The sequence below is a fragment of the Panulirus ornatus genome, chromosome 18 (assembly GCF_036320965.1).
Source record: "Panulirus ornatus isolate Po-2019 chromosome 18, ASM3632096v1, whole genome shotgun sequence".
Lineage (NCBI taxonomy): Eukaryota > Metazoa > Arthropoda > Malacostraca > Decapoda > Palinuridae > Panulirus > Panulirus ornatus.
In genome coordinates this window covers 6,161,752-6,186,241 of record NC_092241.1, presented here as the reverse complement: position 1 = coordinate 6,186,241, position 24,490 = coordinate 6,161,752, and the positions used below count along the sequence as shown (strand labels likewise).

Sequence of the window (24,490 nt, the reverse complement as noted above, 5' to 3'; positions counted from 1 at the left end):
CCCGAGGAAATGACGCATTCACTCAGCTTGGAAAGCGAGAAAGTCAAGAGGTGATCTTAGACAGACATTCAAATCTATCAAAGGCTTTTTCAACCTCGTTCTGATAAGCTACACACGGCTAAACTCGTCTGATGTCACTGTTTGTAATGAATACAAACCATAGAGTATACACTTTAACTTGACTGTGGCGAAATGCCCTCTTTTCTTAAACAGGTTTGTTGATATGGGATGAAATTAACCATTAGATGTGTCGAAATCAGCTCCATAAATACGTTCAAGACACACACACACACTTCGCTTCAAGTCCATGACTGATGACATCATGTGCGCCCCATTAAGTACTAGCATTTCTCTTCTTACCAAACTAATCTATGAGTTCCTGATCCCATCCACTATATACGAACAGCCTGGAAAGGACTCTCTCCCAAAGGGTCTGTGGCTATCTGTGGCTTTCAGGTCAAATACAATGATACTTTTTCTCTCCTATCCCTGGGGATAGGGGAGAAAGAATACTTCCCACGTATTCCCTGCGTGTCGTAGAATGCGACTAAAAGGGGGAGGGAGCTGAGGGGGGGCTGGAAATCTTCCCCTCTCATTCTTTTCTTTTTTCCCAATAAAGAAAGAACAGAGAAGGGGGCCAGGTGAGGATATTCCCTCAAAGGCCCAGTCCTCTGTTCTTAACGTTACCTCGCTGATGCGGGAAATGGCGAATAGTATATAAAAAAAAAACACTTTTTCTCTCACAGAACGCTGCTGCTGTCCGGTACATGGCCTTCAAGGGCGAGGCCGCCGTCAACTGCTCACAATACGACTATGGAACCTTCACTGATGTGGAACTGTACCGTCGCTTTAGGTTCCTGAGTAAACAGGGACCCGGGGCACTAGACCAGGAGTCGCTGAAGGAGGTGAGGTGGCTCCATCCAAGAGGTCAGGAGATGTACAACATAGGAGAATCCCTTTGTTAATGCGTCTAAGAAGGAGATTGGCATATCATCATCCTATATTTCAATTACCAGTTGTAAGAGAATGCTTACACTCTGCTTGTTTGAGGGAGCTGAGAAAGGTCATCATTTGAGACTTGGAAAGTGTTTCATTTTCCAGTCTAAAAGAATGGTCGCGTGTATACACAGCTTCGGAAATGTAGGGTAGCCTTGGTTAGTCTGAACGCGAGACATTTCTTTGTCCATTAGAAAACGAGAGTGGAATCTCGTACAGACGCATCCTTAAGGATAAAAAGAAGGTTTAATATAACAATTCTCCTTTTTCCCCCAGTGCCATTCCTGGGTATGCTTACATCCCTCTGTGTACTGGAGATTTCAACTCATATTTCATTCACTCTTTTCTAATCATCTTAAATGTAATCTTAGATTTTAAAGAGAACATCTTGAAGTTTGATCCTTTGGATGTATCTATCAATCATTTAACGATTCATAATTTGAGCATTCAGCATCTTTAGATAAACAGATGAATGAATACTACCCTACGTATATAAATGAATAGAAATAAGGGGAAAATAAAGATAATAAATTAATAAAGAATAAGGGGGGGAAAGGGTTATTTCTTTTTCACCAGGTGAGGGTAGAGGTAACAAAACATGAATTGATGATAAAGATCAATACAATGTCTTTCGATGTCCATATGACTAACACCAGGTCTTCCTCCTCTTCCTGTCGCAGTACAAAACGCTGCAGGCCAACATGGAGACCATCTACAGCACGGCCACCATCTGCGACTACAAGGACCTTGATAAATGCGACCTGACTCTCGAGCCTGGTAAGTAAGGCAAGCCTCCTGCAGCAGTCGCTGAAGGAGGGACTTGTATTCTGTAGCAGTCGCTGAAGGAGGGACTTGTATCCTGTAGCAGTCGCTGAAGGAGGGACTTGTATCCTGTAGCAGTCGCTGAAGGAGGGACTTGTATCCTGCAGCAGTCGCTGAAGGAGGGACTTGTATCCTGTAGCAGTCGCTGTAGAAGGACTTTTGGAATCCTTGAGCCAGGTGATGTCTCCTGTAGCAGTCGATGTAGAAGGGCTTTTGGAATCCTTGAGGCAGGTTCTCCTGTAGCAGTCGCTGTAGAAGGAGTTTTGAAACCCTTAAGCTAGGTGGTGTCTCCTGTAGCAGTGGCTGTAGGAGGGTTTTTGGAATCCAGGTAATGTTTGGAGGTAAGTTAAGAAAAAAGATCTCAAATTTCTGTGGATAATTTTTTTGGAGGTGAGGCGACACGCAAGTCGAATAAATGAATCATTAAAGAAATTCATCTCTCGTCTCCATATCTTGGTTTTGAGGGAGTGGAGGGCGAAGGGAACAAACCCCCCACCAAATGGAACAACCCCCCCCCACCAAATGGAACAAACCCCCCCCACCAAATGGAACAAACCCCCCCCAAACCAAAGGGAACAAACCCCCCCCAACCTTATCTGGTCCTCCAAAAAAAGACGCATTCTCGACCCTCTTTGTCTTTTTCACTAATCTCAGACCACGAGTGTGTGTATAACACCCACACACCCACTCACCCACTCACCTCTCCTTCCTCTTGGCAGACATTGAGGCCATCCTAGCCACGTCCACCGATTGGGACGAGCTCCAGTACACCTGGCAACAGTGGAGGGAGGTGACAGGCCCTATGATGAGGAGCGACTTCGTCCGTTTCGTCGAACTCTCCAACCAAGCGGCCAGACTCGATGGTTAGTTTGGGTGCCTGGCTGGCTGGCTGGATGGTGGGCGTTCCTTCTTTCCTTCCTTCCTTCCTTCCTTCTTTCTCCATTGTCCTTGTGTCTCTTTCTCTTCTTATTGTCCTCCACTGACCTTTGAAAGAACCAGGTCTTCGACACTTCCCTTGAGCTCAAATGAACCCTCACACCCCCTCCAATGTATTGATAAGTTCGTCAATATACCTTTTCAATCATCACTACTTCAACTTGGGGCATAACTTTATATCTAAGTTTGTCAATATGCCTTTTCAATCACCATTATTTCAACTTGGGCCATAACTTTATTGTTAAGTTTCTCAATATGCCTTTTCAATCATCATTACTTCAACTTGCCTCATAATTTTTTGGTTAAGTTTGTCAATATACCTTTTCAATAATCATTATTTCAACTTGGGCCATAACTTTATTGTGAAGTTCGTCAACATGCCTTTTCAATCACCATTACTTCAACTTGGGGCATAATAACTTCGCCCATTTCATGTCCTTCACAGTGGCGTATTAAAAGGCAACTTATATATCGATCTTCGATATTCATATGTCCAAAAAAAAAAGGCCATCTCAATGTCCATGAAGTAGTGAAGTCACACAAAAATGGTTTGTGTGTGTGTGTGTGTGTGTGTCACTGCTGTTCTAACACAGCCCAAGCAGTGTGTGTGTGCGTTGTGTGTGTGTGTCACTGCTGTTCTAACACAGCCTAAGCAGTGTGTGTGTGTGTGTGTGTCACTGCTGTTCTAACACAGCCTAAGCAGTGTGTGTGTGTGTGTGTGTGTGTGTGTGTGTGTGTGTGTCACTGCTGTTCTAACACAGCCTAAGCAGTGTGTGTGTGCGTGTGTGTGTGTGTCACTGCTGTTCTAACACAGCCTAAGCAGTGTGTGTGTGTGTGTGTGTGTGTGTGTGTGTGTGTGTGTCACTGCTGTTCTAACACAGCCTAAGCAGTGTGTGCGTGTGTGTGTGTGTGTCACTGCTGTTCTAACACAGCCTAAGCAGTGTGTGTGTGTGTGTGTGTGTGTGTGTGTGTCACTGCTGTTCTAACACAGCCCAAGCAGTGTGTGTGTGTGTGTGTGTGTGTGTGTGTGTGTGTGTGTGTGTGTCACTGCTGTTCTAACACAGCCTAAGCAGTGTGTGTGTGTGTGTGTGTGTGTGTGTGTGTGTGTGTGTGTGTGTGTGTGAGTGTGGGGCACACACACTTCTTTTCACCTGGGTCTCGTCTCCTTCTCCAGGGTTCCAAGACACAGGTGACTACTGGCTCAATGGCTACACGGTGGACGAGCGAGAGGCGGACGAGTTCGAGAGCGAACTCGTCGACCAACAGCAGTTCAAGGAGATGGTGCAAGCTGTGTGGGAAGAGGTAAGGAATGGGTGGGAGGAGGTAAGGAATGGGTGGGAAGAGGTAAGGAATGGGTGGGAAGAGGTAAGGAATGGGTGGAAGGAGGTAAGGAATGGGTGGGAGGAGGTAAGGAATGGGTGGGAGGAGGTAAGGAATGGGTGGGAGGAGGTAAGGAATGGGTGGGAGGAGGTAAGGAATGGGTGGGAGGAGGTAAGGAATGGGTGGGAGGAGGTAAGGAATGGGTGGGAGGAGGTAAGGAATGGGTGGGATGTGACAGTAAGGAATGGGTGGGTTGTGACAGTAAGGAATGGGTGGGATGCGACAGTTCCATTCCAGTGACCAGGAAAGGCCCCCGTTCCATTCCACAGTGACCAGGGAAGGCCCCCTTCCATTCCAGTGACCAAGGAAGGCCCCCGTTCCATTCCACATTGACCAGGGAAGGTCCCCGTTCCATCACAGTGACCAGGGAAGGCCCCCGTTCCATCACAGTGACCAGGGAAGGGCCCCGTTCCATTACAGTGACCAGGGAAAGGCCCCGTTCCATTCCAGTGACCAAGGAAAGCCCCCCTTCCATTCCAGTGACCAAGGAAGGCCCCTGTTCCATTCCACAATGACCAGGGAAAGCCCCCGTTCCATTCCAGTGAGGGAGGACGAAGATTTGAACATATTCTCTCTCTCGTGTTGAAGGATCCAACACCTCTTCGGGGGGCGCGGTAGGAGGAGCCCCTTTTCGGGGACCTCTTCGCTCCGTTGTATGTCTGAGAGATCATAACACCTCTTCGGGGCGCGCGCCCCCGCGCCCCCAATTCGACCTCTCCCTCCTCCTTCTTCTCCTCCTTCCTTCCCTCCTCCTTCCTCCTTCCTCCTCCCTCCTCCTCATGGGATTATAACACCTCTTCGGGGCGCGCGCGCCCCCCCAATCCGATCTCTACCTCCTCCTTCTTCTCCTCCTTCCTCCTCCTCCCTCCTTCTCCTCCTTCCTCCTCCCTCCTCCTCATGGGATCATAACACCTCTTCGGGGCGCGCGCCCCCGCGCCCCCCCCATCCGATCTCTCCTTCCTTCCTCCTCCTTCCCTCCCTCCTCCTCCCTCCTCCTCCTCCTTCCTCCTTCCCTCCTCCTCCCTCCTCATGGGATCATAACACCTCTTCGGGGCGCGCCCGCGCCCCCCCAATCCGATCTCTCCCTCCTCCTTCCTTCCTTCCTCCTCCTTCTTTCCCTCCTCCTCCCCCCTCCTTCTTCCCTCCTCCTCCCTCCTCCTCCCTCCTCCCTCCTCCTCCTCCCTCCTCCCTCCTCCTTCCTTCCTTCCTCCTCCTCCTCCTCCTCCTCATCTCCCCACGACTTCCTACAGGTGTCTGGCGCCCTCTACAAGAAGCTCCACGCCTACGTCAGGATGCGCCTGCAGGAGATGTATCCTGGAAGACTCAATCCTACGGGACCCATCCCCGCACACATCCTAGGTAAGATAAAGGATCAGAGACCATATGTCTCTCTTAGGTAAAGGATCAGAGACCATACGTCTCTTAGATAAAGGATCAGAGACCATACGTCTCTTAAATAAAGGATCAGAGACCATATGTCTCTCTTAGGTAAAGGATCAGAGACCATACGTCTCTTAAATAAAGGATCAGAGACCATACGTCTCTTAAATAAAGGATCAGAGACCATATGTCTCTCTTAGGTAAAGGATCAGAGACCATATGTCTCTTAAATAAAGGATCAGAGACCATAGGTAAGGGCACATCCTAGGTATAGGATCAGAGACCATATGTCTCTCTTAGGTAAAGGATCAGAGACCATATGTCTCTCTTAGGTAAAGGATCAGAGACCATACGTCTCTTAAATAAAGGATCAGAGACCATAGGTAAGGGCACATCCTAGGTATAGGATCAGAGACCATATGTCTCTCTTAGGTAAAGGATCAGAGACCATATGTCTCTCTTAGGTAAAGGATCAGAGACCATACGTCTCTTAAATAAAGGATCAGAGACCCTACGTCAAAGGATGAGAGACCATATGTCTCTCTTAGGTAAAGGATCAGAGACCATATGTCTCTTAAATAAAGGATCAGGGACCATACCTCTCTTACATAAAGGATCAGAGACCCTACGTCAAAGGATGAGAGACCATATGTCTCTCTTAGGTAAAGGATCAGAGACCATACGTCTCTTAAATAAAGGCTCAGAGACCATACCTCTCTTACATAAAGGATCAGAGACCCTACGTCAAAGGATGAGAGACCATATGTCTCTCTTAGGTAAAGGATCAGAGACCATATGTCTCTCTTAGGTAAAGGATCAGAGACCATATGTCTCTCTTAGGTAAAGGATCAGAGACCATACCTCTCTCTTAGGTAAAGGATCAGAGACCATATGTCTCTCTTAGGTAAAGGATCAGAGACCATATGTCTCTCTTAGGTAAAGGATCAGAGACCATACCTCTCTCTTAGGTAAAGGATCAGAGACCATATGTCTCTCTTAGGTAAAGGATCAGAGACCATATGTCTCTCTTAGGTAAAGGATCAGAGACCATATGTCTCTCTTAAGTAAAGGATCAGAGACCATAGGTAAGGGCACATCCTAGGTATAGGATCAGAGACCATATGTCTCTCTTAGGTAAAGGATCAGAGACCATACATCTCTTAGATAAAGGATCAGAGACCATATGTCTCTCTTAGGTAAAGATCAGAGACCATACGTCTCTTGAATAAAGGATCAGAGACCATATGTCTCTCTTAGGTAAAGGATCAGAGACCATACGTCTCTTAAATAAAGGATCAGAGACCATACGTCAATTTTAGGTAAAGGATCAGAGATCATATTAAATGTTTCCCTTCTTATATGAGAAGACTTATCTATCGATTCCCGCCACAAAGCGATAGACTTTAAGGCCACGCACCAAGCCTTCATTCCACTGAACATATAAAGAATGAACAGAGAAGGGAGCCAAGTGAGGATTATCCCCCCCCCCCCCCCTAAGGCTCTGTCCTCTGTTCTTAACGCTACCTCGTTCACGCGAGAAATGGCGAATATGTATGACCTTACGATCGAACTGACCTTTGACAGATAGTGAAGGTTGTACACCTATTCTAGAGCAGACTGGTGGCACTCTGACCCTCCTACACCTATTCTAGAGCAGACTGGTAGCGCCCTGACCCTCCTACACCTATTCTAGAGCAGACTGGTGGCACTCTGACCCTCCTACACCTATTCTAGAGCAGACTGGTAGCGCCCTGACCCTCCTACACCTATTCTAGAGCAGACTGGTGGCACTCTGACCCTCCTACACCTATTCTAGAACGTGCTGGTGGCGCCCTGACCCTCCTACACCTATTCTAGAACTGACTGATGGCACCCTGACCCTCCTACACCTATTCTAGACCAGACTGGTAGCGTCCTGACCCTCCTACACCTATTCTAGAGCAGACTGGTAGCGCCCTGACCCTCCTACACCTATTCTAGAAGTGACTGATGGCGCCCTGACCCTCCTACACCTATTCTAGAGCAGACTGGTAGCATCCTGACCCTCCTACACCTATTCTAGAGCAGACTGGTAGCGCCCTGACCCTCCTACACCTATTCTAGAGCAGACTGGTGGCACTCTGACCCTCCTACACCTATTCTAGAGCAAACTGGTAGCACCCTGACCCTCCTACACCTATTCTAGAACTGACTGGTGGCACTCTAACCCTCCTACACCTTTTCTAGAGCAGACTGGTAGCGCCCTGACCCTCCTACACCTATTCTAGAGCAGACTGGTAGCGCGCCCTGACCCTCCCTTCACTCCCCACAGGCAACATGTGGGCTCAGGACTGGTCGAACATCGCTCGTCACGTTCGACCCTTCCCAGAGATGCCCTCGTTCGACATCACAGACAACATGATCGAGAACGTAAGTCCCATCACAGACAACATGGTCGAGAACGAACGTAAGTCCCATCACAGACAACCTGGTCGAGAACGTAAGTCCCATCACAGACAACATGATCGAGAACGTAAGTCCCATCACAGACAGCCTGGTCGAGAACATAAGTCCCATCCCAGACAACATGGTCGAGAACGTAAGTCCCATCATAGACAACATGATCGAGAACGTAAGTCCCATCACAGACAGCCCATTAATGCTATATATATATATATATATATATATATATATATATATATATATATATATATATATATATTGGAAAGAATCACAATTTTGTGCATAATTAAGATATTCCTATGAGTCCACGGGGGAAAAATGAAACACGAAAAGTTCCCAAGTGCACTTTCGTGTCATAATCACATCCTCAGAGACACACAAGAGAGAAATATAACAGTCAGTTGATATACAACGAAGAGACGAAGCTAAGGACGACACCATTAGCTATAAACATGTGATTGTCCAATTAGGAGAGGGTGAATAGCCACCTAACCCAAAGACCTTTTCCTTCCCCTTTCCACCCACAGGGATGGGACATCCAGACGATGTTCTTGGCAGCTGAGGACTTCTTCCACAGCCTGGGTCTGTTCCCCATGACGCAGACCTTCTGGGACAAGAGTGTAACGAACCAGACGGCCTGGGGGAAGACCATCGTCTGCCACGCTTCGGCTGAAGATTTCTGCCTGGGGCCAGAAGGGGATGATTACAGGTGATTACAGAGGATGATTACAGGTGATTACAGAGGGGTGTGTGATTACAGGTGATTACAGAGGGGGGATGATTACAGGTGATTACAGAGGGGGGATGATTACAGGTGATTACAGAGGGGGGATGATTACAGGTGATTACAGAGGGGGGATGATTACAGGTGATTACAGAGGGGGTGATTACAGAGGATGATTACAGGTGATTACAGAGGGGGGTGTGATTACAGGTGATTACAGAGGGGGGTGATTACAGGTGATTACAGAGGGGGGATGATTACAGGTGATTACAGAGGGGGGATGATTACAGGTGATTACAGAGGGGGGGTGATTACAGGTGATTACAGAGGGGGGATGATTACAGGTGATTACAGAGGGGGGATGATTACAGGTGATTACAGAGGGGGGGTGATTACAGGTGATTACAGAGGGGGGATGATTACAGGTGATTACAGAGGGGGATGATTACAGGTGATGATTACAGGTGATTACAGAGGGGGGATGATTACAGGGGATGATTACAGGTGATTACAGAGGGGGGATGATTACAGGGGATGATTACAGGTGATTACAGAGGGTGATGATTACAGGTGATTACAGGGGGTGATGATTACAGGTACAGCAGGAGGGGGATGATTACAGGTACAGCAAGAGGATGGTGATTACAGGTACAGCAGCGGATTGGATCCTCCTCAACTGGCCTATGTTTTCTTAAACCCCCTTAAAGCGGATTGGATCCTCCTTATGTTTTCTAAAGCGGATTGGATCCTCCTTAACTGGCCTATGTTTTCTTAACCCCTCTTAAAGCGGATTGGATCCTCCTTATGTTTTCTAAAGCGGATTGGATCCTCCTTAACTGGCCTATGTTTTCTTAAACCCTCCTTACAGCGGATCGGATCCTCCTCAACTAGCCTATGTTTTCTTAACCCCTCTTAAAGCGGATTGGATCCTCCTTATGTTTTCTAAAGCGGATTGGATCCTCCTTAACTGGCCTATGTTTTCTTAAACCCTCCTTACAGCGGATCGGATCCTCCTCAACTAGCCTATGTTTTCTTAACCCTCCTTAAAGCGGATTGGATCCTCCTTAACTGGCCTATGTTTTCTTAACCCCTCTTAAAGCGGATTGGATCCTCCTCAACTAGCCTATGTTTTCTTAACCCCCCTTAAAGCGGATTGGATCCTCCTTATGTTTTCTAAAGCGGATTGGATCCTCCTTAACTGGCCTATGTTTTCTTCTTCTGGGGGAGCAGGATTAAGATGTGCACGGAGGTGAACATGGGCGACCTGGTCACCGTTCACCATGAGATGGGACACATCGAGTACTTCATGGCTTACAAGAACCAGCCACACGTCTTCAGGGACTCGGCCAACCCAGGTGAGTGGTCATTCCCGAGGGCGCCGCCCTTCCACCACCACAACCTCTCGAGACTTGTGTGTATACAGTCACAGTGGGTGATGGATGGGGTGCTCTTGCCATCCCTTTAATATACATCTATATACATTTGTGGCGATGGATGTGGCTGTTCTACTCTAATTTACCTAAGGATATATATATATATATATATATATATATATATATATATATATATATATATATATATATATATATATATATATTCCTATGAGTCCACGGGGAGAATGAAACACGAAAAGTTCCCAAGTGCACTTTCGTGTAATAATCACACATCATCAGGGGAGACACAAGAGAGAAATATAACAGTCAGTTGATATACATCTCTTTTTTTCTCTCTCTCTCTCCCTTATATTCATACTGAGACCAATTATTTTCCTCTCTCTCTCTCTCTCTCTCTCTCTCTTTCTCTCTCTCTCCCTCAACATTATCATTAGTATCATGTCCATCCCCATCCTTCCCCAGGTTTCCACGAAGCCATAGGTGATCTGGTCGCCCTCTCCGTTGCGACACCCAAGCACTTGGAGGATGTGTTAGGACTCACGCCCTATCGCCACACCTCCTCCTCCTCCTCCTCCGCCTCCTCCGAGAGGGTCTCCAGCTACTACACTGACGAAGAGAAGCGCGATCTCAATTTCCTTATGAAGATGGCGCTCGAGAAGGTTAGGTTGGCTCATGTAAAACCCCGAGTCCCTTCCATGTTTTGTGGCGTCGTCATCCTGTGTGTGTGTGTGTGTCCCTTCCAAATGAAATGATAGAATCCTCACGCTATACCCAAATGATAGAATCCTCACACTATACCCAAATGAAATAGAATCGTCACGCTATGCCTAAATGAAATGATAGAATCCTCACGCTATACTCAAATGATAGATTCCTCACACTATACCCAAATGAAATAGAATCCTCACGCTATACTCAAATGATAGATTCCTCACGCTATACCCAAATGAAATGATAGAATCCTCACGCTATACCTAAATGAAATGATAGAATCGTCACGCTATGCCTAAATGAAATGATAGAATCGTCACGCTATGCCTAAATGAAATGATAGAATCGTCACGCTATGCCTAAATGAAATGATAGAATCGTCACGCTATGCCTAAATGAAATGATAGAATCCTCACGCTATACCCAAATGAAATGATAGAATCGTCACGCTATACCCAAATGAAATGATAGAATCCTCACGCTATACCCAAATGATAGAATCCTCACGCTATATCCAGAAGAAGGCATTCATATACTCTCCCACCTGATATGTACTCATGACACATTGTTTCCAATGATTTCTACTTGAATCTACCAGATGTATGTCTCATGTCCAACAATGGGTAAGTAGATTTACCATATCTACTTTATCTACCACAGAGTGATCCAATGTTTCGGGAATGTGTGTGTGTGTGTGTGCAGTAGATTTCCCCTGTCCCTGTCTATTTTCATTCCGTTGCCCCCCCCTTTCTGAAAGGATGGCTACTGAAATTTCTTATACTTTTTACGAAATCACCCTGGCTGTTCCGTATGTCAGGTAGGTGTTACCGGACTCCTCCTGCCGGAGGTTACATCGTAATTGTCACCTTTGGTCTCGGGCTGAATTATGGTACCATCAAAGACCTTCTAATTTCAAAGGACTCTGCAGTTCCCTGCTACTGAAAATGGTGCAGTCTTAGGCCAAAGGTACCTTTAAAAAGTTCCAGAGATAATCATATATATATATATATATATATATATATATATATATATATATATATATATATATATATATATATATTCCAATGAGTCCACGGGGAAAATGAAACACGAAAAGTTCCCAAGTGCACTTTCGTGTAATAATCACATCATCAGGGGAGACACAAGAGAGAAATATAACAGTCAGTTGGTATTCATACACACACACACACACACACACACACACACACACACATCTTCGCCATTTCCTGCATTAGCGAGGTAGCGTTAAGAACAGAGGACTGGGCCTTAGAGGGAATATCCTCACTTGGCCTCCTTTTCTGTTCCTTCTTTTTCGGAAAATCGAAAACATAAAAGCAAAGTATCATTCCGGTGACAGTCCTTCGACCTCCATGTATCGTAGTGATAACGCAACACTACGTCTGTAGACCTTACGTTGTTAACGCAACACTGCGTCTGTAGACCTTACGTTGTTAACACTACGTCTGTAGACCTTACGTTGCTAACGCAACACTACGTCTGTAGACCTTACGATGTTAACGCAACACTACGTCTGTAGACCTTACGTTGCTAACGCAACACTACGTCTGTAGACCTTACGTGGCTAACGCAACACTACGTCTGTAGACCTTATGTTGTTAACGCAACACTACGTCTGTAGACCTTACGTTGTTAACGCAACCCTACGTCTGTAGACCTTACGCTGTTAACGCAACACTACGTCTGTAGACCTTACGTTGTTAACACAACACTACGTCTGTAGACCTTACGTTGTTAACGCAACACTACGTCTGTAGACCTTACGTGGCTAACGCAACACTACGTCTGTAGACCTTACGTGGCTAACGCAACACTACGTTTGTACACCTTACGTGGCTACAGCTACACACAACACGGCATTTCTCCTGTGTGGGTGAACGGCGGTCGCAAGGGAGTGGGCTGAAAAAAAAATAAATAAATTCGATTGAGTAGGATTGAGGATCGAACCCAGTCGAAAGAGCGATCGAAGATGATAAGGGATTACGATGCTGCATTAAAGGCACTTGGAGACGTTCCATGTTGCTCTCAGTCCACTTCTTTTGAACCCAAGTCCAGGGCGTTTTTCAGTGTCTTTTTTTTTTTTCAACGCCCCCTGAAGTAAGGCCTTCCAGTGTGGCCAAGGTGTCCATCATTGCAATCAGCGCGTGAACAATAAGGGAGATAAGGGATCAAAAGAAATGGAAAAGGATGTAAAAAGATAAAAATAAAACCCCTTTTCACATAGATTCGGTCAGGTTACTCCTATGTCGTAAAAGAGTTGTGGGCGTTGAACAGCGAGCTCAGTATTGGCTCTCGAGTGCGATCCATGGTTCACGTATTCTTGGGAAGCTGTGTTCGTCCCTCCTCACCACGAAACGTCCCAGCTTGTGAAATAGAGAACACTTGGATCACCTGGGTAGTAAAAAAAACCCCAAAACCCGGAGACATTGTACAATGATGACATTGGTGGCCAACGACTCGTAGGGAGGAGGTGGTGGATTCTTCCTCCTCCTCCTCCTTCGTCGTCTCAGCGTCACGACGCTTGCCCTAAGAAGAAAAGAAATAAGAAAAACAAAGATTCCAATCATTGCTTGAGGGGTAGTGCGTGGCCTTGGCGTAATCAGTCGCTGCAAGCAGGCCCATCACAGATATCTCCTGGGTGCACTTCTAACCACCACCACAACCACCACTTTATCTCAACCATGTCAGCTTGAAAGTGGCACCCTTGTGTACATTGATCGACCTTCGATTATGAAGGGATGACCTTTTACCTCACACAAATGGAGTCGGTAGGTTAAAGTCCCCCCTGGTACTCAAATAGGTTAAGCTATGCTATATGAACATGATTCTTTCTATTGTCACTCTGTGGCATCAGAAACTACACTCCCCAGGCATGCAAGAGCTACTCTTTCTCATCTGAGCTTTGGACAGCATCTCAGTTAGTCAATGACAATTTACTGAATTTACTGATGGCAATTATCAGCCCATCTCACCATCTGACACTTCCCAGCCCACCCCCCCACACCAGCAGCCTGTTATTCCCTAACCCAAACCATATCACTACTGAGTCACACTCACACCCGCCCACCAGCCATCCATCTCCATCACAACCCACCAAAGAAATCTCATGACACTTCCACACCATGGCTTCAATTTTCACCATAGGGAAGGGTTGAATTTCTCCCATACCGATGGTCGGGGGGTAACTATTATCGTTTTCCATTTTCTCTCTCTTGACCTATGTTCCCTCTCGTTATCCACAGATTGCCTTTCTACCCTTTGGATACCTGATCGACCAGTACCGCTGGAGGGTGTTTGACGGATCCATCTCCTCGGAGGAGCTGAACGCTGGATGGTGGAGACTGAGGGAGTCCCTCCAGGGCGTCAGTCCTCCTGGTGGAGAGCGTGGTGAGGAGTTCTTCGACCCAGGTGCCAAGTATCACGTCCCAGCCAACGTCCCTTACATCAGGCAAGGTCGCTGTCCTCATAAGAGGTGGCTCGAGTCTTGGATTAAACTCTCTCGAGTCAGAACCTAATGACATGTTCTCACTTTTCCTCTCCTCACCTACGCATCTGGGGGTGTCGGGGGCGCCCTTCCCTCTTTACTCCTACCATCCTTTTCGGTCCAATCTAACCTCCCATGTCTGTGAGCCATAATGTGTTCGACTTTATATACTCGCGTGTCTCCTCTTACCCCAACACTGTCTGAGTATTACGCACCTCTACCTTATGGCAACCAGAGCTGTACGCTACGCATCCTACCCTGTCGCAACCAAAGCTTGCATTGAGCTTCACCGAAGCCGCCCCTCTGCATCGTAATTTCTTCTGAGCTACGAACGACACTCCCCCTCCCTAAAACCCTGCCTGTCATCATGAAATAAGCAGTTTCGCCGTAACACAAGCTTCTTCCCATATCTAATCGGCCATATCTTAACCCTGATATAAGCGTGAGATGTTTTGCCCTCAGCTGTGCTCAAGAAGCTCCGTCTTTATCTCTCTAAGCCTAATGGGAAGGGCGTCTCAGGTTCTACGGAACGATCGTTGAGTTACGACGAAGGCACGACCCTTTGGGAGTGATTCGTATCACCTCTTAAAGGGTTAGGTCAAAGGCTAAGGGTACTCAAAGGGCCGTACCGTCGAGCTCAAAGGGTCAAAATACTCATATAATATCTAACCAACACCTCTCGAGTCACTGCTTGCTGTTTGCTGACACAATTCTTCCAACACTGCAGTCTCTCCTACACTGTGTCTTGTGCACTACACTCTGTCTCACACTGTGGCCAGATCGGAGCTTCCCTCCTACCAGTGTGCAATCTTCGTCCTCCATGTCACCATCTCCTATTCACTACCTTCCTCTGAAATGAGTTCTAATGTTCACCATCTTTCTCCCGTTGTCATTATCCCTTTTTCCCAACGCCCTATGCAAAAGCGAACACTCTGGTCCCTCCCCATATGTGCATTTTAACCCATTCATCATCTGCCTTCACCGTGTCCAATCCACTGGACGCCTAGATTAAGCTGAGGTAAACATTACGTGTTTTTCTCTCTTTGTTCTAAACGTTCTCATTGCCTTTCCTTTATACTTTCCTCTTTCCACCTGCCTGTGTTCTCCCTCGAACCACTTCGCAGCAGGAGAACCGTAAGCACTGCCTCGCTTCTCACACTTCCTCAACCCCACTCACGTTCCTCCCACATGCCTCTCGTCCCTTTCCCCGACTACGAACGCCGTGACTCATGGTGTGTCCCGCGCTCCTTGCCTTTCAACAACGTGTCCAAGTCCCGCTTCATCGACTCTCCTTGTGCTACGAGCCACCACCACCACTTCTTCCTCCTCCTCTTCCTTCTCCTCCTCCTCCTGAATCGTCTGCTGTCGCTTCATCGACTCTCTGCTTGTGCTACGAGCCAACAGCACCTCTTCTTCCTCCTCTTCCTCCTCCTCCTCTTCCTCAGTCGTCTGCTGGCCACTACTGACCGCCACCTTCCTTCGTCCTCCCAACAGGTACTTCGTGAGTTTCATCGTACAGTTCCAGTTCCACGCTCGGCTATGCGAGGCAGCAGGCCACACTGGGCCTCTCCATACCTGCGACATCTACAATAACCCCGACGCCGGCGCCATTCTCAGGTCAGCTGGTCATAGATGTCGCCCACTTGGCTCTCAGATACGTGTGTCCTGGGTACTCTCTCTCAACAGCTGCTCCTCTCCCCCCACACAACCCCAAAAGTCCAGTGTTGGTGTCGTGTTTAAGTGCCAGGTCGGATGTGTGTGTGTGTGTCTATGTGTCGTCTCGCGTCAACGTAGGAAATTGATTGTGTTTCTTGCGTATCTTGTCAAGATTTTGCGTATATTTACTCGTGGTCCCTGAATGCAGTTTGTTTTTTGCGTTAATGTTGTCCTGTCTCATGCAACCCTTTAGCCTAGAGCCATTATTATGTCGTCCTTGGATAAGACAGAGGATGCTGTTCTAAGATCAAAAGTCAGATGTCTGTTTCAATATACACTTCCCATACGTCTATGTCCATGATGTCCTGTTTCAATATACGCTTCCCATACCGTCCAATGTCCATATTGTCATACTGACGGTGATTTCACATGCTGTTTCCATACGTCAAAATATCTATGGTGTTATGTGAATGTCAATCAGCCACTCATGCTGTTCCCTGACCCCTTTGTCAATGACCCATCTGGTTCCTACGCAGTCCTTAAGGCCTTTCCACCCGCTCGAAGCGAGCTCCTTGTCTCGTAGACATGTGGCCAATTGTTTCTATTTTTGAGGAATCAGATCCCCACGACAGCGAGGTAGCGCCAGGACACAGACGAAGAATGGCCCATCCACTCATATACACATTCATATAAATAAACGCCCATACACGTATCTATTCATACATATACATATCAACATATACACATATACATTCAAATATATGCACATACACAGACATATACGTTATATATGTATATACATATGTAAACGTTCATACTCGCCTGCCTTCATCCATTCCCGGCGCTACCCCAATCCACAGGAAACAGCATTCGCTCTTCGTCTTCACGCCTCTGACGGAGCTAACCTTACACATTATCACTTAAGAACGATATCCCTACATAAGGAAACATGAGTTCCGCTCATCAAAGCAGGATTGCTAAGAAGGACACTTCTGCCTCACCTCACGAACAGGTCCGCTATGGAGAAGGGCTTCTCCGATCCCTGGCCGATTGTGCTGAGCGAGCTGGGTGGCACGCCCTCCATAGATCCTCGCTCTATGATCGAGTACTTCGAGCCTCTCATCGTCTTCCTTGACAAGGAACTGCAGGAAGCGAACCAATGCATCGGCTGGGGAGGTAAGCCAACACTGCCCTTCCTTCCTTCCTCCCTTTCCCCCCACACCAACACCTCCCCCCCTTTTCTGCGAAGGTAACGGGGGGGGGAGGCTCTCTCTCTCTCTCTCTCTCTCTCTCTCTCTCTCTCTCTCTCTCTCTATCTATCTCTATCTCTCTATCTCTATCTCTATCTATCTATCTATCTCTCAGCCCCCATCATTTTTACTTTACCACACATCTCTCTCTTATCCTTTCATTACTTACTCGATCAAACCACCTCACACCACATATTGTCCTCAAACGTCTCATCTCCAGTTCATCCACCCTCCTCCGCACAACCCTATCTATAGCCCACGCCTCGCAACCTAATAACATTGGTGGAATTACTATTCCTTCAAACATACCCATTTTTACCCTACCAGAGAACGTTCTCTCTTTCCACACATTCTTCAGCGCTCCCAGAACTTCGCCCTCTCTCCCACCCTATGACTCACTTCCATGGTTTCAGTCGCTGCCATGTCCACTCCCAGATATCTAAAGCACTTCACTTCCTCCAATTCTTCTACATTCAAACTTACATCCCAGCTAACTTGTTCCTCAAATTTACTTTTCAATTTTCTCCTTTCACACACTTTTCCAAACTCAGCCACCAACTTCTACAGTTTCTCACTAGAATCCGCCACCAGCGCTGTACCATCAAACAATGCAACGGACTCCCTTCCTCAGGCCCTCTCATCCCCAACAGACTGCAAACATGCTCCTCTCTCTCCAAGACTGTCACATTTACCTCCCTCACCAACCCATTCCTAAACCCAAGGCTCCATCCACTCACTGCAAACCAGAAGGGGGTGAGACAGGCCGCCCACCCTCTGGTGTACGACATGCCATATGATCTAAGCCACTAGGGACGACCCTGGATCATCGAACTTGCCTTCCCTTTTCCAGTGGAGTGCCTTACGGAAGACGAGGACGAGCAGAATGCCAGCGAGAAGAAAGAGGAGAAAGACGACGACAACGACTCTGAGGGAAACCCGCCGGAGGAAGACCCAAGAAGCACTGATGTGGCGGTGAGCGAGACGACGACGGAGGAACCCACGGACGAGGTGGAAGTGACGACGGACTCGGGCGTCACTTCGTCGGACGACGGGAAGCTAACGACGGAGGGAGGGTGGGTGTCCACGGTCGAACCCTGGAACGACGAGGAAGCAGCGAGGGTGGCCATGGCCAACATGGACGCCAACATGACCCAGCTGCTGCAAGAAGCAACGTTGCTGGACTGGGAGTACAATACGGACGTCACTCAGCCAAACGAGGATGCAAAGGTGAAGCGCAGGGGGTCAGTTTGCATAGTCTGTGAGGCGTGGTCTGAGTGGGGTCCATCTCTATGTCTGTGAGGCGTGGTCTGAGTAGGTCAATCTCTATGTCTGTGAGGCGTGGTCTGAGTGGGGTCCATCTCTATGTCTGTGAGGCGTGGTCTGAGTGGGGTCCATCTCTATGTCTGTGAGGCGTGGTCTGAGTAGGTCAATCTCTATGTCTGTGAGGCGTGGTCTGAGTAGGGTCTGTCTCAATGTCTGTGAGGCGTGGTCTGAGTAGGTCAATCTCTATGTCTGTGAGGCGTGGTCTGAGTGGGGTCTGTCTCAATGTCTGTGAGGCGTGGTCTGAGTAGGGTCTGTCTCAATGTCTGTGAGGCGTGGTCTGAGTGGGTCAATCTCTATGTCTGTGAGGCGTGGTCTGAGTGGGGTCCGTCTCTTATGTCTGTGAGGCGTGGTCCGAGTGGGGTCCGTCTCTTATGTCTGTGAGGCATGGTCTGAGTAGGGTCTGTCTCAATGTCTGTGAGGCGTGGTCTGAGTAGGGTCTGTCTCAATGTCTGTGAGGCGTGGTCTGAGCAGGGTCTGTCTCAATGTCTGTGAGGCGTGGTCTGAGTGGGGTCCATCTCTATGTCTGTGAGGCGTGGTCCGAGTGGGGTCTGTCTCAATGTCTGTGAGGCGTGGTCTGAGTAGGGTCTGTCTCAATGTCTGTGAGGCGTGGTCTGAGTGGGGTCCGTCTCTTATGTCTGTGAGGCGTGGTCTGAGTGGGGTCCGTCTCTTATGTCTGTGAGGCGTGGTCCGAGTGGGGTCCGTCTCTTATGTCTGTGAGGCATGGTCTGAGTAGGGTCTGTCTCAATGTCTGTGAGGCGTGGTCTGAGTAGGGGCTGTCTCAATGTCTGTGAGGCGTGGTCTGAGTGGGGTCAGTCTCTGTGTTTGTGAGGCGTGGTCTGAGTGGGTCCGTGTCTTATGTCTGTGAGTCGTGTCCCTGGGAGTTCATCTGTCTGTGAGTCGTGTCCCTGGGAGTTCATCTGTCTGTGAGTCGTGTCCCTGGGAGTTCATCAGTCTGTGAGTCGTGTCCCTGGGAGTTCATCTGTCTGTGAGTCGTGTCCCTGGGAGTTCATCTGTCTGTGAGTCGTGTCCCCTGGGAGTTCATCTGTCTGTGAGTCGTGTCCCTGGGAGTTCATCTGTCTGTGAGTCGTGTCCCCTGGGAGTTCATCTGTCTGTGAGTCGTGTCTCCAGGGAAAGTGTTCGTTGTTATGTCTTTTCAACGTAAGTGCCCCAAGTTGAAGTGGGTGGTTCAGTCGTTTCTGTTATTTCAGTTGTTTCTGTGAACGTCAAATACTAGTTTCGAGTGGACAATATTTGTGGATATTTGTCCCAAAGATTCGTACACGTTTCTGGTATGATATTTGGCGTATGTCTGTGAGAAGAGATCAAGTTTACGCGAGGTGGAATGGCGTATCTCTGTCAAAAGATATCAGGGTTATGCTACGATCTTTGGCGTATCTCTGTCAAAATATATCAGGGTTATGCTATGATCTTTGGCGTATCTCTGTCAAAATATATCAGGGTTATGCTACGATCTTTGGCGTACCTCTGTCAAAATATATCAGGGTTATGCTATGATCTTTGGCGAATGTCTGTCAAAATATATCAGGGTTATGCTACGATCTTCGGCGTATCTCTGTCAAAATATATCAGGGTTATGCTACGATCTTTGGCGTATCTCTGTCAAAATATATCAGGGTTATGCTATGATCTTTGGCGTATCTCTGTCAAAATATATCAGGGTTATGCTACGATCTTTGGCGTACCTCTGTCAAAATATATCAGGGTTATGCTATGATCTTTGGCGAATGTCTGTCAAAATATATCAGGGTTATGCTACGATCTTCGGCGTATCTCTGTCAAAATATATCAGGGTTATGCTACGATCTTTGACGTATCTCTGTCAAAAGATGTCAGGGTTATGCTACGATGTTTGACGTATCTATGTCAAAATATATCACGGTTATGCCATGATTTTTGGCGTATGTCTGTGTCAAAAGATATCAGGGTTATGCTACGATCTTTGGCGTATCTCTGTCAAAATATATCAGGGTTACGCCACGATCTTTGGCGTATGTCTGTGTTAAAGGACATCAAGTCTTTGCTATGATCTTTGGCGTCTCTCTGACAGAAGATAGACAGGTTTCTCTACTCCCTTTTTTACGCATAGGTACGCAGACTAGACAGACCTCCAAAGCCCAAGCGATGTGGTCTGAAAGGAGAGAGAGAGAGAGAGAGAGAGAGAGAGAGAGAGAGAGACTAGCGATTCTATGTGAACAAGTCCCTCGAGAAAATGTTCCCTCCTTCATCAAATATATATATATATATATATATATATATATATATATATATATATATATATATATATATATATCATCTAGACCTGGGCATGGTAGGACATATCGTCCTTAACTGGCAAAGAGAAACACAAAAGTTGCGTCTCCCATCCCAGCCCTTGAGATGGGAGAGACATGAGACAACAGACGAAATAAGAAATAATAAAAAGGATAACAAGAGACGATGTATACATCCAGGGTTACTCATCGCTCACTCTCTTTTTTCCCCAGGATGGTAGAAATAGGCGTACACTAACTTACGACCAAGAGAACGCAAAGACTCTTTTTTTCTCTCTCTCTTCGTTCTCACGAGTTCTAATTTCTTGGGGTTTCTCTCGACAGGACGAGGCGTGGCTGAGACTGAGCCAGGTGTACAAAGAATGGCAGAAGGACGTTATCCAGTATTACAACTACGAGGACTTCGAGAGCGACTCACTCCGGCGTCAGTTCCAGCTGCAGAAGAACCAGGGCACGGCGGCGCTGGACAACAAGGATGCCTCAGAGGTGAGGGAGGGTTTGGGTGGGTGTGTTATCTGCCACTTCTTCTCTCCTTCCTGCGAGGGAGAGATCATGGTGTTTCCCACCAGATGTGTGGCACAGGGTGGTTGAACGAGGAGGTGGAGGAGGAGGAGGAGGTGGTACTCGGGTCTGACATTGAGTTACAGAGGCAGTTGATTTACAGAGGGCTGGATAATATGGTCCAGGGCAGCTGGTCCAGCACATATAGACACACACGAGCCACGTCCCATCGCTCTTCAAGCTACACACACACACACACACACACACACACACACACACACACAGACAATGAGAGCAACAGGTAAAGAGAAACTCACCTACAACCTCATACACTCACACAATTCACGTATACATCACCTTTTCACGTTTACGACAGAAAATAAACGAAAGAAGAAATTTTTGAAAGGAAAACCAGACTGGAAACGAAAATTCATCACAAAATCTAAGACATTGGGTCTCCAAACCACTCTTAGTGATGCTTGTAACCCATACACTTTGTTACTGGTCTCTGAATAAGATCCACTGCCATGTACACTTAGGGTGGGGTATGTTCATCACTTATACTTCGAGAAGGAAACTTAAGTGAACGGGGAGAGCTAGGATTCTGTTTATATATATATATATTTGTTCCCAAGTGCACTTTCTTGTAATAATCACATCATCTGGGGAGACACAAGAGAGAAATATAACAGTCAGTTGATATACAACGAAGAGACGAAGCTGACTGTTATATTTCTCTCTTGTGTCTCCCCTGATGATGATGTGATTATTACACGAAAGTGCACCTGGGAAGATATCTTGTTTCATTTTCCCCGTGGACTCATAGGAATAATATATATATATATATATATATATATATATATATATATATATATATATATATATATATATATATACTTCGAGGGGGAAACTTAAGTGAATAAGAAGAGGTAGACTTCAGCATTATAAACAGACTGTGACATGGCCATACCATTCCCTCCCTGAAACCCGATCCCCCTAATCCTTTCGCGAGTCTGGGCCTCCAACGACCAATTAACCCTCTTCCTCTTGTTACAGCTGACAAGCATCACCTCGCACATGACAGGCAACTACACCAATCGCATCTGTCCCTACAAAAAGGACTGTGGAGACAAGGGCCTGTCCATTGACGAATGTGAGTGTCGAACCTCTGTTCCTTCTATCACCGCTGACAGCAAGTACTTTCTGGAAGCCTTTGAGATGCAGTCACTCTATGACTACGTCAATGAAATCTCATTACCATATATATATATATATATATATATTATTATTTATTTTTATTATACTTTGTCGCTGTCTCCCGCGTTTGAAAGGAGGATCACAATTGGGCATGTGATCAGGTATATTCCTATGAGTCCACGGGGAAATGAAACACGATAAGTTCCCAAGTGCACTTTCTTGCAATGATCACATCATCATCAGGGGAGATACAAGATAGAAAACACAACAGTCAGTTGATATACATCGCCTCTTCATTGTATATCAACTGATTGTTATATTTCTCTCTTGTGTCTCCCTTAATGATGTGATTATTACACGAAAGTGCACTTGGGAACTTATCGTATTTCATTTCCCCGTGGACTCATAAGAATATATATATGTATATATATGTTTATATATATATATATATATATATATATATATATATATATATATATATATATATATATATATATATTAATGGAAAATTTAATCATTAGCAAAACTGCAGGTTATCATCGTCTGCAACACAAAGATTTCATGATATAGCTAACTATATCTATAGCTGAAGGATATTCCCGTATAGCCTCTAACCTGATCTATCATTCTATACCCACTTGACCTCGCCATTCTAACCTGATCTATCATTCTATACCAACTACACCTCGCCATTCTAACCTGATCTATGATTCTATACCCACTTGACCTCGCCATTCTAACCTGATCTATAATTCTATACCCACTTGACCTCGCCATTCTAACCTGATCTATCATTCTATACCAACTTCACCTCGCCATTCTAACCTGATCTATGATTAGCACGTGAGAGATATTTCCCTACAGTTTAATGATACGACATCATTACATCCAATATTAAAGGATATATTATAATGATCATTTGACGTATATTACCGTTACTTAACAAATAATCCATATCAGTTATCATATTATTACTGTTACTTAGCATTTAGTATTACTGTTACTTAACATTTAAGTGTTGCTTAACATTTAAGTGTTGCTTAACATTTAAGTGTTGCTTTACTGATATTCAAATTATCACACTGGATCTACTTTGCATATCTGATATTTCAAATTATCACACTGGATCTATTTTGCATATCTGACATTCAAATTATCACACTGGATCTATTTTGTATATCTGGCATTCAAATCACCACACTGGATCTATTTTGCATAACTGATATTCAAAGCCTGATATGCAAATCACCACACTGGATCTATTTTGCATATCTGACATTCAAATCACCACACTACATCTACTTTGCATATCTGATATTCAAATCACCACACTGGATCTGTTTTGCATATCTGGCATTCAAATCACCACAATGGATCTATTTTGCATAACTGATATTCAAAATCAAACGTCCTTCAAATTCTCTTTTTTTTTTTTTGTTTTGCTGACCTGCCATTGTGTCAAAAAAAATAAAGAAAAGAAAAAATAAAGAAAATTACTGATGACCTCCAAGGAACTACTGAACACATTTCTTCCTGGGAGGGTGACACGCGCAAAGTCCATTCTCATCTCGCACTTCCAGTGGAAGGGATCATGGCTTCGGAGAGGGACTTCGACGCCCTGAAGTACTACTGGACCGAGTGGCGTGAGGCGTCCGGCAAGGAGATGAGAGAGGACTTTCAGAGGAGCATTATCCTACAGAACCGGGCAGCCAACTTAAATGGTAATTGTGATGACTGCTTTGTGGGTTAAAGGTATGGTGGGTGTGTGGTGTGTGCGGGAGGGGTCAGGTGGAGGTGGAGGAGAGGAGGAGGGGTTATGTAAAACGTTTGTGTGGTCTCGTCTCTTAACCTTGTACAAAGAGAGAGAGGGAGAGAGAGAGAGAGAGAGAGAGAGAGAGAGAGAGAGAGAGAGAGAGAGAGAGAGAGAGCCACACACACAAACACAAACACACACAAATGAGGGGGGAGTTATACGCTCGTGTGTT

The 24,490-nt window shown here is 46.3% G+C and overlaps 1 pseudogene; it reads left to right on the top strand.

The window, feature by feature from the left end:
- Positions 1 to 725: 725 nt before the first annotated feature.
- LOC139754971 (angiotensin-converting enzyme-like) overlaps positions 726 to 24,490 on the top strand; it is a 48,961-nt pseudogene continuing 25,196 nt past the window's right edge.